The following is an 11,665-nucleotide window of genomic DNA, read 5'->3' on the forward strand; positions in this document are numbered from 1 at the left end:
GTCACCTTGCTGCATTTAATCGTTATGTCTTCATAGTTTTCTCCAATCTGTGATTTTTCCCCCCAATTTTTCCTTGTTTTTCATGACCTTGTCCCTTTTGAACAGTACTTGTTGGATATAGCTGTAGAATGTACCTCAGTTTGAGTTTGTCTGATACTTTCTCATAATGAGACCTGTACCTTTCCCATCTCATCATATCAGGGAGTACATGTTAACATGATTTATCACCGGTGATGTTCATGTTGGTCTCTGGGTTAGGGTGATTTCTGCCCGGTTTTTCACTGTAAAATTATTATTATTCCCTTTCCACACTCTGCCTCAGGGGTGCTCAAACAGGGGTGATTATATTCCCCAGGAAATACTCAGTGACATCTGAAGACATGTTGTCACAGACGGAGGGGGAGCTATTGGCACCGGTGGGCAGAAGCGAGAGATGCTGCAGAACTTCTTCCATCACAGAGTGGCCTCTGCAACAAAGAAGAGGGAGGGCTGAGAAACCCTACTCTGTCCATTGCAGCAACTCACTGCATTCAGCCCACACTCAGCAGTGACTGTATTAAACTTCACCTTTTAGAAGGAATGGCAAAGGGTTCCTGGACATATGCTAAAGCCAGCACAGTCACTAAATATTTTGCAGGAGATACTTTGCGGCTATGCAAATTCCTATTTCTCCTTAAAGTACCATCCACTAATTTTAGCTTTCATCAATTGCCTGGAGCAATTATTACTGTGCTGTAATAGTGATTTTCTATTTCCCTCATTGCTTCTACATTTATTATTCCTGCCTTCCTTTTTAATTAGCTTTTCATGTAGCCATAACTTGAGTTAAAAAAGTGACTATATTTCCTGCATCACTAGTAGAATTGGCCTATAATTATGTTACTGTCTTATTCATTTACACCCTTATTTATTTACCCATTCATTTATTTATTTTTATCTATCTATCTATTTATTTATTCTCACAGGCGCCCGAGGGCTTCCCACCTCTTCCCCGGCCAGGGACGCGGGGCGCGCAAGCGCGCAGCACACGGCTAACGCCCGCACCACGGCCGCCGGGCAGCCCCCACCCGAAGGCCGCGGCGGGGAGGACCAGTGGCGCGCGGCGCACGGCGCCCCTGCCCCGTGGCGGGAGGAAGCGGAGTTTGGGGGAGAAGGGACGGGCCTTCCGACTCCTCACGGGCCCGACCGCCCCGACCCCAAGGCGGACGGGCGACCCCCCATGGGTCTTTAAACCTCCGCGCCGGGACGTGCTAGGTACCTGGAGAGGGGGAGGCGGGCGAGGCGGGCGAGGCGGCGGGGGCGAGGCGGGGGCCGCGGAGCGCCACACGCTCGCTGCCGCCCCGACACCGACCAACACGCTCTCCGCCAGCGGCCGCCAGCACCACACGGGCCTCGGCGCTACGGCCCGTGACGCGGGGTCCTGGCCGGGCGCCGGGCGGACCACCACACTGGACACCCCGGCCACCGCCCGACGACGCCCCCACCATGTCCCCGAAACCCGGCAGAGACCTCCTGCTCGCGCCCGGACGCGGCCCTCTTTTCTCCTGAACCCCAACCCCCGCCCCCGGGGCCCTTGCCCCGCCCCCGCGTCCCGGGCCCCCTTCTCGCCACCGAGGGCGTAAGGGAGGCTTCGATGGGAAGCGGGGGCGAGCGGGCACGGGGCACACGGGGGAGGGCGGGAAAGGGAGAGAGCGAGAGAGAGCAGGACGGACGGCGGAGGAGAGGCCCCGGGCTCGGAGGACAGGCGGAGGCGCCCGGCGAGGGGGCGGAGGGCCCGGAGCGGAGGACCGATGACCGAGGTTGGGGGGGAACCGGTCCAGAGCCGGCGGCGGGAAGGCGACGGGCGGGCGAGCGGCCCCACGTGGAGCCGCCACCGCCACGCCACCCATCCCGAGACGCACCGGAGGCTCTGCGCGGGGGGCGGTTGCGAACGAGGGGGCGTGACCGGCGCCGGAGACGGAGGCGCGCGTCGGGGGGGTTCGGCCCCCCCGGAACCCTCGGACCCAAACCTCGAGGGACGACGGGGCGGGGAGGTCGGGCGGGAGAGAGACGCGCCGGGAGATCACCACGACGGTCGCGGGTTCGCGGCGTGGTGGCGGGCGTGAGTCGCCTCCGGCGGCCATACTGTAGGGACGGTGTTGCCCCGGGGGTATTTATTTTTAAATTGAAATATAGTTGATTTACAATATTATATTAGTTTCAGGTTGCAACATAGTGATTCAATATTTTTGTAGATTATATTCCATTTAAATTTATTTCAGAATAATAGCTATGTTTCCCTGTGCTGTACAATATATCCTTGTTGCTTATATATTTCATACATATTAGTTAGTATCTCTGAATCCTCTTGCCCTATCTTGCCCCACCCCTCTTCTCTCTCCTCACTGGTAACCACCAGTTTGTTCTCTATGAGTCAGTTTCTGTTTTGTTACATACATTCATTTGTTTTGTTTTAGGTTCCACATATAAGTGATAACATAGAGTATTTGTCTCTGTCTGACTTATTTCACTAAGCATCATACTCTAGGTCCATCCACATTGTTGAAAATGGCAGAATTTCATTTTTTTTATGGCTGAGAAATATTTCATTGTGTATATACAATATATACTGATAAGAGGTTAATATACAAAATATGTAAATACCTCATACAACTCAATATCATAAAAACAAACAACCCAATTACAAAATGGGCAGAAGACCTGAACAGACATTCTTCCAGAGAGGACATATAGATGGCTAGCAGACACATGAAAAGATGCTCAACATCACTAATCATCAGAGGAACGCAAATCAAAACTACAATGAGGTGCCATTTCACACCTGTAGGAATGGCTATCATAGAAAGGATCACAAATAACAAACGTTGGCAAAGATGTAGAGAAAAGGGAATACTTGTGCACAGTTGGTGGGAATGTAAACTGGTGTAGTCACTATGGATAAAAGTATGAAGGTTCCTCAAAAAACCCACAAAAACAGAACTATCATCTGATCCAGCAGTTACACCCCTGGGTATATACTGGAAGAAAACAAAAACACTAATTCAAAAAGATACATGCACCCCAACGTTCACAGCAGCATTATATACATTATCCATTCATCTATTTATTCAACAGATATTTATTGAGGGTTTACTATATTGTATGCATTGCCATTCTAGGCCCTGGACATATAGTAGATAATGAAATAAACATAATCCTTGTCATGTGGAGTCTACCCTCCAATGAGGGAGGACAGACACTGAACAAGTGAAGAGGCCAAAAAAATGTTTTTATGGAGACTGTATAATATTAATTGAAATAAAAGTGAAATTTGAACAACTCAATTTCCATTGTGTTTCTGCTTTCAGCTGCAGATGATTGACTTATCTTCAAGCTGGAAGAAGAAAAATATTATCAAGAACAGAAGCACCAGGTAGCTAGAGAAGTGGGAAAAGAACTGGGTTGCTATTAGCACAATTTTACTGAGGCGTGAGAAGGTGGCTTAGTGGGTCCAGGGCTACCCAGAACTCCTGGTGCGTCTCAGCTCTTCCACAGGCTGGTGTCACTGTGGGACTGTCATAGGATGTCTGTTCACACAGACACTGTCAGCAGAGTCAGGGTGCTGTAGTCATACACTGTGAAGGAATTGTGTTGGCCACAGCACGAAAACCAGACTGATATATTAAAGGGTCAGCTCTGTATCAGAATTCCACAGACAACGTAATTCAACCCAGAAGGTCCAAATAACAAGGTCATAATGAAAGTATAGGCTAAGGAAATAAATAGCGGATGTTGATTTCACAGAACTGTGCAAAAGAGAAAAAGCGTCACCAGTCTCAGGTAGAAGGGAAGCAAGGAATGAAAGGTGTTATCAGAGCCCAGTGAAAGCCAAACAAATAAAGGGCAGGCCTCCTGGAGCCATAGTCAAGAATTACAGGGTATTGCCTAAGACGCAGTCCACAGGCAGGGAGGGAGAAGGAAGGATACTTGAGTTCTTTCACCTCCTGCTGCTGTCCAGTCTCCTGCTAACACTTCCCATGGCTGAATACATCTGGAACCAGCTGGCAACGATAAGGAGCCCAGGTGTTGAAGTCTCTGTGCGTCAGCCTCTGGAAATGCAGATCAGTCAGAGGGGGGTGGAGAATGGGTCTGGGGGTGAGGAGAGGCCAAGAGAACAAGCACAATCAGGACAAAAGGACACTACCTCCAGGCAGCTTAACTATCACCTATGGGTGGGTGGCTTGGGCTTTGAGGGACAGAGAGCCCTCCAACATCACAACTGCTGAGCCTGGTCTGGGTGGTGACGTAGATCACAGTCTCCTTCTCAATCAGAGCCACCTGGGCTAAGCAGCATCCCTCAAAGCCAGCAGAGAAGGAAATCCTGCTTAAAATCAGATGGTTTCTAAACCCCTTTGTCTCCTAGGGGATCGGGGCCTGAGATTGCATCTCCTACTGAGTGATGGATGAACTGGCCTGACTCAGGGGACCCCATAATCCCTCACGTCAGAGTGCAGCTGTGCATTACGCATGTAGAAAAGCACATACACATCTCAAGCAGTAAGTTTCTCTAGGTACGTGTTTTTTTTCCATTTAGTTCCTTATGAAACATAACTCTATGTGTAGCACAAACACACTCTTTAAAAATACATATAGCTGGGCTTCCCTGGTGGCGCAGTGGTTGAGAGTCCGCCTGCCGATGCAGGGGACGCGGGTTCGTGCCCCAGTCTGGGAAGATTGCACATGCCGCGGAGCGGCTGGGCCCGTGAGCCATGGCCACTGAGCCTGCGCGTCCGGAGCCTGTGCTCCGCAATGGGAGAGGCCACAACATTGAGAGGCCCGCGTATCGCAAAAAAAAAAAAAAAAAAAAAAAAAAAAAAGCCATACTCTTGTTTTCTCAAACAGGAAGAACAGAATATTGGAAATTCAAGCATCATCAATATTAAGGTCAATTATTTCACTCTTGTGTAAATACTGCAGGTGGTCTTGACTCAGCCTAAAGCCCCCAAAATTGCTTTCCTGGAAAACTAAATGTTGTTAGCTGGCTCTCTTCTTCCTTGCCTCCCACTCCAGGGAGTGGACTATCTTTTGTGTATCAATGTGTCTATTGTTTCTATTGTTCAGAAACAATACTCTGTATCTCTCTTTTAAATTTCTTCTTCCATCCTCTCCATCTCCTTCTCCACCGTCTCTCCCAGTTTTGCTCATGAAGTATACTACACAGAAGTATCCAGTAAAGGTAGACCCTTGTGAGATGATGCACTTATCCAGCCACTAGACTCTGTTTGTTCAGAGGCTGTAACATTAGCACATAAGAGAATGTGTCCCTGGGCTCATGCTGGCCAGACCTGGAGGCTATGGATTAACCAGCCCCTGCCAGGTAGATTAAAATTAGGCATCCTTCAAATGAAATATTTTTGTCTACATTTTAACAAAATCGTATGGAAAATTCAAAGACTGTGTTAAAGCATGCCAGTCCCTCTGTATAGTTTTTGTTATTTTTCCTTATAGTTTTTCCTAGATATAATATGCAGAGTAAAATACATTTCAAACACATCTTGTTAATTTTGCCTGTACTCCTGAGTGAGCTCTTCCCAAATGAAGACACAGAACATTGTATTTCCCTAGAAGTTTCCTTCATGCCCTTCCCCTGTCAACCCTCACTCCCCCCCCACCTCCATGTCATCTCTTCCCAGTTTCCATCACCTCATGTTTATAAAAGTTTATAGTTTATAAATACTTTATGCAAAAGGAATCAGTGTGTATGCACTGGCTTATTTTGTTCTATATAATGTTTCTGAGAGTCATTCATACTGTTGAGTGCAGCAATCCTTTTGTTATGTTTTAACTGTCACTTGGTATGCCGTTTTGTAAATATATGGCATTTTGTTGATCCATTTTGTCTTTGTTGGGCATTTGGTTGATTTTCATTTTTGACCATTATGGATTAAACTGCTGTTTACATAATTGTATGTGACTTTTGGTGGACATCTAAATTCATTTCTGTTGGGTATTGTTATAGCTTGAATTGTGCCTCGGCAAATTCATATTGTTGAATTCCTAACCCTCAGTATCTCAGAATGAGATCTTATTTGGGAATAGGGTCACTGCAGATGTAATTAGTTTAGATGAGGTCATATTGGAGTAGGGTGGTCCCTAATCCCATATGGCCGGCGTCCTTATAATAAGGGGGGATTTTAGATACAGGTACACACACAGGAAGAATGCCACGATAAGACTGGAGTACTCCCATGAGCCAAGGAACAGCCAAAAGCTAGGACAGAGGCCTGAAACAAATCCTTCCATAGTGCCTTCAGAGGGAGTATGGTCCTGCAGATATCTTGATATCTGACTTCTAGCGTCCAGCATGGTGAAACAATACCTTTCCCTTGTTGTTAGATGTTGTTCTGTCATCCAATTTGTGTACTTCGTTATGACAGTTCTAGAAAACTAATATAGGTATACACCTAGAAGTGGAATTGCTGGGACACAGGGTAAGAATCAGTTAAACTTTATTGGAAACTGACAGTTTCCCAAATTGTTGCACATTTTACAATCCCCAAAGCAGTGTATTAGAGGTCCTTTTGACTTTTTCTCAGCATTTGGATTATCTGTATTTTTCATTCTGGTCATCCCAGTGAGCAGGTAGTGATATATCATAGTGGACTTCTTTTTTACATATCTCTGGTTAATTAATGAAGGTGAACACCTAATCATACGTTTACTGGCCTTATGAATATTTTCTTTGTGAAGTGTCTGTTCAAGCCTTTTGTTAATTTTTGAACTCAGTTGTATTTTTATTGATTTTTGTACATTTTTGTATATTCTGAATAGAAGTTTTATTAGATGTATTTATTGTAAATATTTTTTCTCAGTCTACGCCTGTTTCTTTTTTTTTACTTTTTTAATGATGTATTTGACATGCAAAATGTTAAATTTTGATGACATCAATTTTATTTTTTCTTCTTTTTTGGTTTATGCTATTTGTATCTTTTCTAAGAAATTTTTGCCTGCTTCAAGACCAAGAAGACATTTTCTTATGTCTTCATCCAGAACTTTATGGTTTTACCTCTTTTCATATGTAGTTTTATAATTTATTTCAAATTAACTTCTAAGGATGGCCAAAATATGAATGTTAGTTTGTTTCACATGGATATCCAGAAACATGAGCAGCTGCCCCTTTGGCCAGGTTGGGAGATTCTGGGCTTGGCCAAAATGTAAAGGGGCTTAAAGGGAGGGTGGAGGTACGTTAGGAGCGTTCTATCACAGGTTCAATCAGAAGATCCATTTAAATTTATCCAAACAGTGGCTGCATAAATCAAGTCTATTTCTAAATCAGTGGCAGAGCATTTGTGTCACAGTGGGAACCACATGAAGCAGGAACACGTGGGGGGATACTCATACCACCTCCATCCCCAAATCAGGGTGCACATGCTGCTGCCCCATCCATTCCTCCAGATCCCTTGGTGACCTTGTTAGATGGGATTTAAAATCACACCAGCATGCTGGAGAGGGTGTGGAGAAAAGGGAACACTCTTGCACTGTTGGTAGGAATGTAAATTGGTACAGCCACTATGGAGAACAGTATGGAGGTTCCTTAAAAAACTACAAATAGAGCTACCGTATGACTCAGCAATCCCAGTACTGGGCATATACCCTGAGAAAACCATAATTCAATAAGAATCATGTACCAAAATGTTCATTGCAGCTCTATTTACAATAGCCAGATGGAAGCAACCTAAGTGTCCATCATCGGATGAATGGATAAAGAAGATGTGGCACATATATACAATGGAATATTACTCAGCCATAAAAAGAAACGAAATTAAGTTATTTGTAGTGAGGTGGATGGACCTAGAGTCTGTCCTACAGAGTGAAGTAAGTCAGAAAGAGAAAAACAAATACCATATGCTAACACATGTATATGGAATCTAAGAAAAAAAAAAGATCATGAAGAACCTAGGGGTAAGATGGGAATGGAGATGCAGACCTACTAGAGAATGGACTTGAGGATGTGGGGAGGGGGAAGGGTAGGCTGTGACAAAGCGAGAGAGTGGCATGGACACATATACACTACCAAACATAGGGTGGATAGCTAGTGGGAAGCAGCCGCATAGCACAGGGAGATCAGCTCAGTGCTTTGTGACCACCTAGAGGGGTGGGATATGGAGGGTGGGAGAGAGGGAGATGCAAGAGGGAAGAGATATGGGAACATATGTATATGAACAACTGATTCACTTTGTTATAAAGCAGAAACTAACACACCATTGTAAAGCAATTATACTCCAATAAAGATGTTAAAAAGAAATAATAAAATAAAATAAAATCATGCCAGCAGTGGAGATCTGGTGCCCAATAATGGGGACAGATGAAAACAACCATCTGGGTGGGGGTGTTAGCAATGCAGCTGTATGTCAGTATGTTCATCTGTGTGTGCATACACACATGCATGGGCATTGGTGTGCAGGTACATGTGTGTGCATGCATGTGTGTGTGTGTGTGAGTGCATGTGTGCTGTGTGTTCATGTGCACGTGCACTCTTCAGAGTTGGGTAGGGCCATGTTGCCGGGTACACTGCCCCACAACTCCAGAACTCTGCCAGAAGAAACGGACTATGTACTCACTGTGCATCTTCAAAAATCGATCTTTTCTTATGTATTTTATCTCCTCGTCATTTGTTGAACTTTTATTTATTGTATTTTCTTTCAATTTTCAATTTTTTTGGGGGGAGGAGTGGGACATTACATTTTTTTAAATTCTAAGAGCTTCCTCCTTCCTTCCTTCACTCCCTCCTTCTGTCTGCCTCTTTCTGTCCTTCTCCTTTCCTTCCTTCCTTCCTGCCTTTCTGTCCCTCTTCTTTTAAGTAGCCTGTTGCTCTTTTATGGAAAGAATATAATTCTTTGACATTATATGTTAATGTATCTTCCATTTCCCCGATTACCTGTTTGTTCCACTGTCAATTTTTCTTACTTTTCCCTTGGCCAGTCATTCATTCAGCAAATATTCATTGAACATCTTCTATGTGCAGCCACAGTTCTAGCCCTTGGGGTACATCAGTGAGCTTTCTTTAAATGTCTGGTTTCCTTGGTTGTCATGTTTAATTTCATATCTAAGAAAGAAGCAGTAATAAGCCTGGTTGGGAGCCTGTGCACATGGGTAGGGATTGTCCACTGGAGCCTTTTGCTTTGAAATGAGCAGGTTGGGTCCCAGCCAGACTTACTGGGTGGAGGAGAGGGCAAGGCCATAATAGGCATACTTCTCTCAGGTCTTCTAACGACCACGTCAGGCACTCAAGTTCTCTTTTAGCTTGTTCAGTTTCTTTATAACTTCACACCTCTCTACCTGGAGAAAACAGGTCTGGCTACTGAGATTCCTGTGTGTCTACATTGTTTGTGGGTGATGGCATGGTGATAAGAATCCACTACTCCATATACAGAACTTAATTCTCAACTTTCCCAACAACCAATCCCTCCAACCCTTTATTATACATACAGCCTTCAAATCCAAGACCCTTCAGGGTTGAGAAGGGCAGCTTGGCATCTTCCAGTGGTTCTGTAACTTTCCCAAGCGTCCACCCTGCAGCTTCTGAACTCAACATCTCTCAACATTTGTCTGTGAACATTCTATCTTCTGTCTTCTTCTTTTTTTTTTTTTTTTTTTTTTGCGGTACGCGGGCCTCTCACTGTCGTGGCCTCTCCCGTTGCAGAGCACAGGCTCCAGACGCGCAGGCTCAGCGGCCACGGCTCACGGGCCCAGCTGCTCTGCAGCATGTGGGATCCTCCCGGACCGGGGCACAAACCCGTGTCCCCTGCATCGGCAGGCGGACTCTCAACCACTGCACCACCAGGGAAGCCCCTGTCGTCTTGAACTTATTTAAATTCTCTCTTCTGCCAGTGTTGGCTTCTTGCATCTTCTTGTTGCCTTGCTATCATTTAAATGAAATCTTGAGAGGAAGAGGCTATAAATGCGTGGGCACAGTCTACTATTTGGAACTAAAAGTCTGATTGGGACTTTTTGAATGTGTAGATTAAGTGGAAAAGAACCAATATCTTTACAATACAGAGCTTTCCCAGTCAAAAGCATAGTATGCCTTTCTATTTGTTCAGATATTTTTTCTCTTTCACATTTTTTTGATTATTTTGATATATTTTTGAGGTTTGTTTTGCACATAGCTTGTTTTTCTTTTTGCTAGTGTGAATGGTGATTTTTTTTCCCCAGGGAATTTTATTATTGGTTCCCGATTACATAGGAAATTTCATTATTAGTTTTTATTAATTTGTATTTAACTTATTTAATTGAATTCATATTAATTCAATTAATTTTTCAATTAAATATCTTAAATTTTCAAGGTAAACTACCTTACTGTCTGCCAAAAAATGACAGTTGTGATTTTTCCTTTCTAATATTAAATCTTATTTGGTTGGTTGTTTTGATTTAATACAAAGTGAGAACTTTCAGTACGATCGTGACTAATAGCAATGACTGAAGCCATCCTTATCTTAAAACTGTCTCATGTGGATGCCCTTGTATTTTGTCACTAATTATGATGTTTCCTTAGATTTCTTGGAGAACGTGCTTATCAGATTAAGGATATTTCCTTCCATTCTTGGTTTATCTGTAGTTTTGAGTTTGTTGTTCTTCTCAGGAATGTAGGTTGAATTTTGGTAGATACTTTTCACCTGTCATACGATGGTGTGTTTTTCTCTCTTTAATTTGCTAAATTTCACTAATAGACTTAACTATCTTTACTATGTTTACAAGTTTAATCAGTCTCTTCAAGTTTTCTATTTTTCTTTGAGTTAGTTTTAATTATTTATTTTTTCTAAGGAGAACAGTGATTCTGTGTCAGTTTTCAAATTTATATATAAACTAAACATAGTGTTTTATGCTTTTCTATATTTTATTGCATCTATTTATGTTCTTTGACCCTTTATTCAATTCCAAGTTTTAAATTTTTCTTTCTTCTCAATTTTTATTGGATTACACTTGCCAGTTTCATTTTATTGGTTTCACAGAACCAGATTTTGGCCTTATTAATCAAATAATATTATTTTTCTATTAGTCATTTTTGACTTTATTAAATTATGTTTGTTTGTTTTTTTATTAATTTCTGGTGTGTCTTAGTTATTTTATGTTTAGTCTTCAGTCTCTAGTCTTGTGCTCCTGGGTGCTCCTTTACCACACTCACAGGTTCTGAACTTCCCACCAGGACCAAAGGAGGAGGCACTCAAGTTTTCTTACCACTTTAGCCAGATGAGGGACAGAAGGTGAGGGGGGGAAGTAGGATTTGAAAGCTGTCATCAGACAAACAATAAACATAGAGTCAGACTCTAGTAAATATGTGTAGATTTTTGTGTCTCTAAGATAAATGCCCGGGAGTGAATAGTATGTTTAGTTTAGTTTTTTTTTTTAAGACGCTGTCAAACTACAAATCCTTTTCCACAGTTGCTGTAACATTTCACATTGTAATACGTGAGAAATACAATTTATTTGCAGCCTCGCCAGTATTTGTTATTGCCACTATGTTTTTGACTGCTCTAATAGATGTATATTGTTATGTCAGTTTGATCTTAATTTCCATTTCCCTAATGACTAGTGATGTTGAACGTATCTCCATGTACTTATTTGTCATCTGAAATGTCTCTATTTTTTTTTCGTATTTTTTAATTGGATTGGTTGTTTCTTTAAT

The 11,665-nt window shown here is 43.2% G+C and overlaps 1 long non-coding RNA gene across 1 annotated transcript; it reads left to right on the top strand.

Moving 5' to 3' along the window:
- Positions 1 to 1,059: 1,059 nt before the first annotated feature.
- Positions 1,060 to 4,550, top strand: LOC136793699 (uncharacterized). The gene is made up of 3 exons (XR_010839315.1): positions 1,060 to 1,254; positions 3,348 to 3,412; positions 4,403 to 4,550. It is a non-coding gene; the product is annotated as an uncharacterized lncRNA (long non-coding RNA).
- Positions 4,551 to 11,665: the final 7,115 nt, after the last annotated feature.

This window comes from Kogia breviceps, chromosome 2 (genome assembly GCF_026419965.1).
Source record: "Kogia breviceps isolate mKogBre1 chromosome 2, mKogBre1 haplotype 1, whole genome shotgun sequence".
Classification (NCBI taxonomy): domain Eukaryota; kingdom Metazoa; phylum Chordata; class Mammalia; order Artiodactyla; family Physeteridae; genus Kogia; species Kogia breviceps.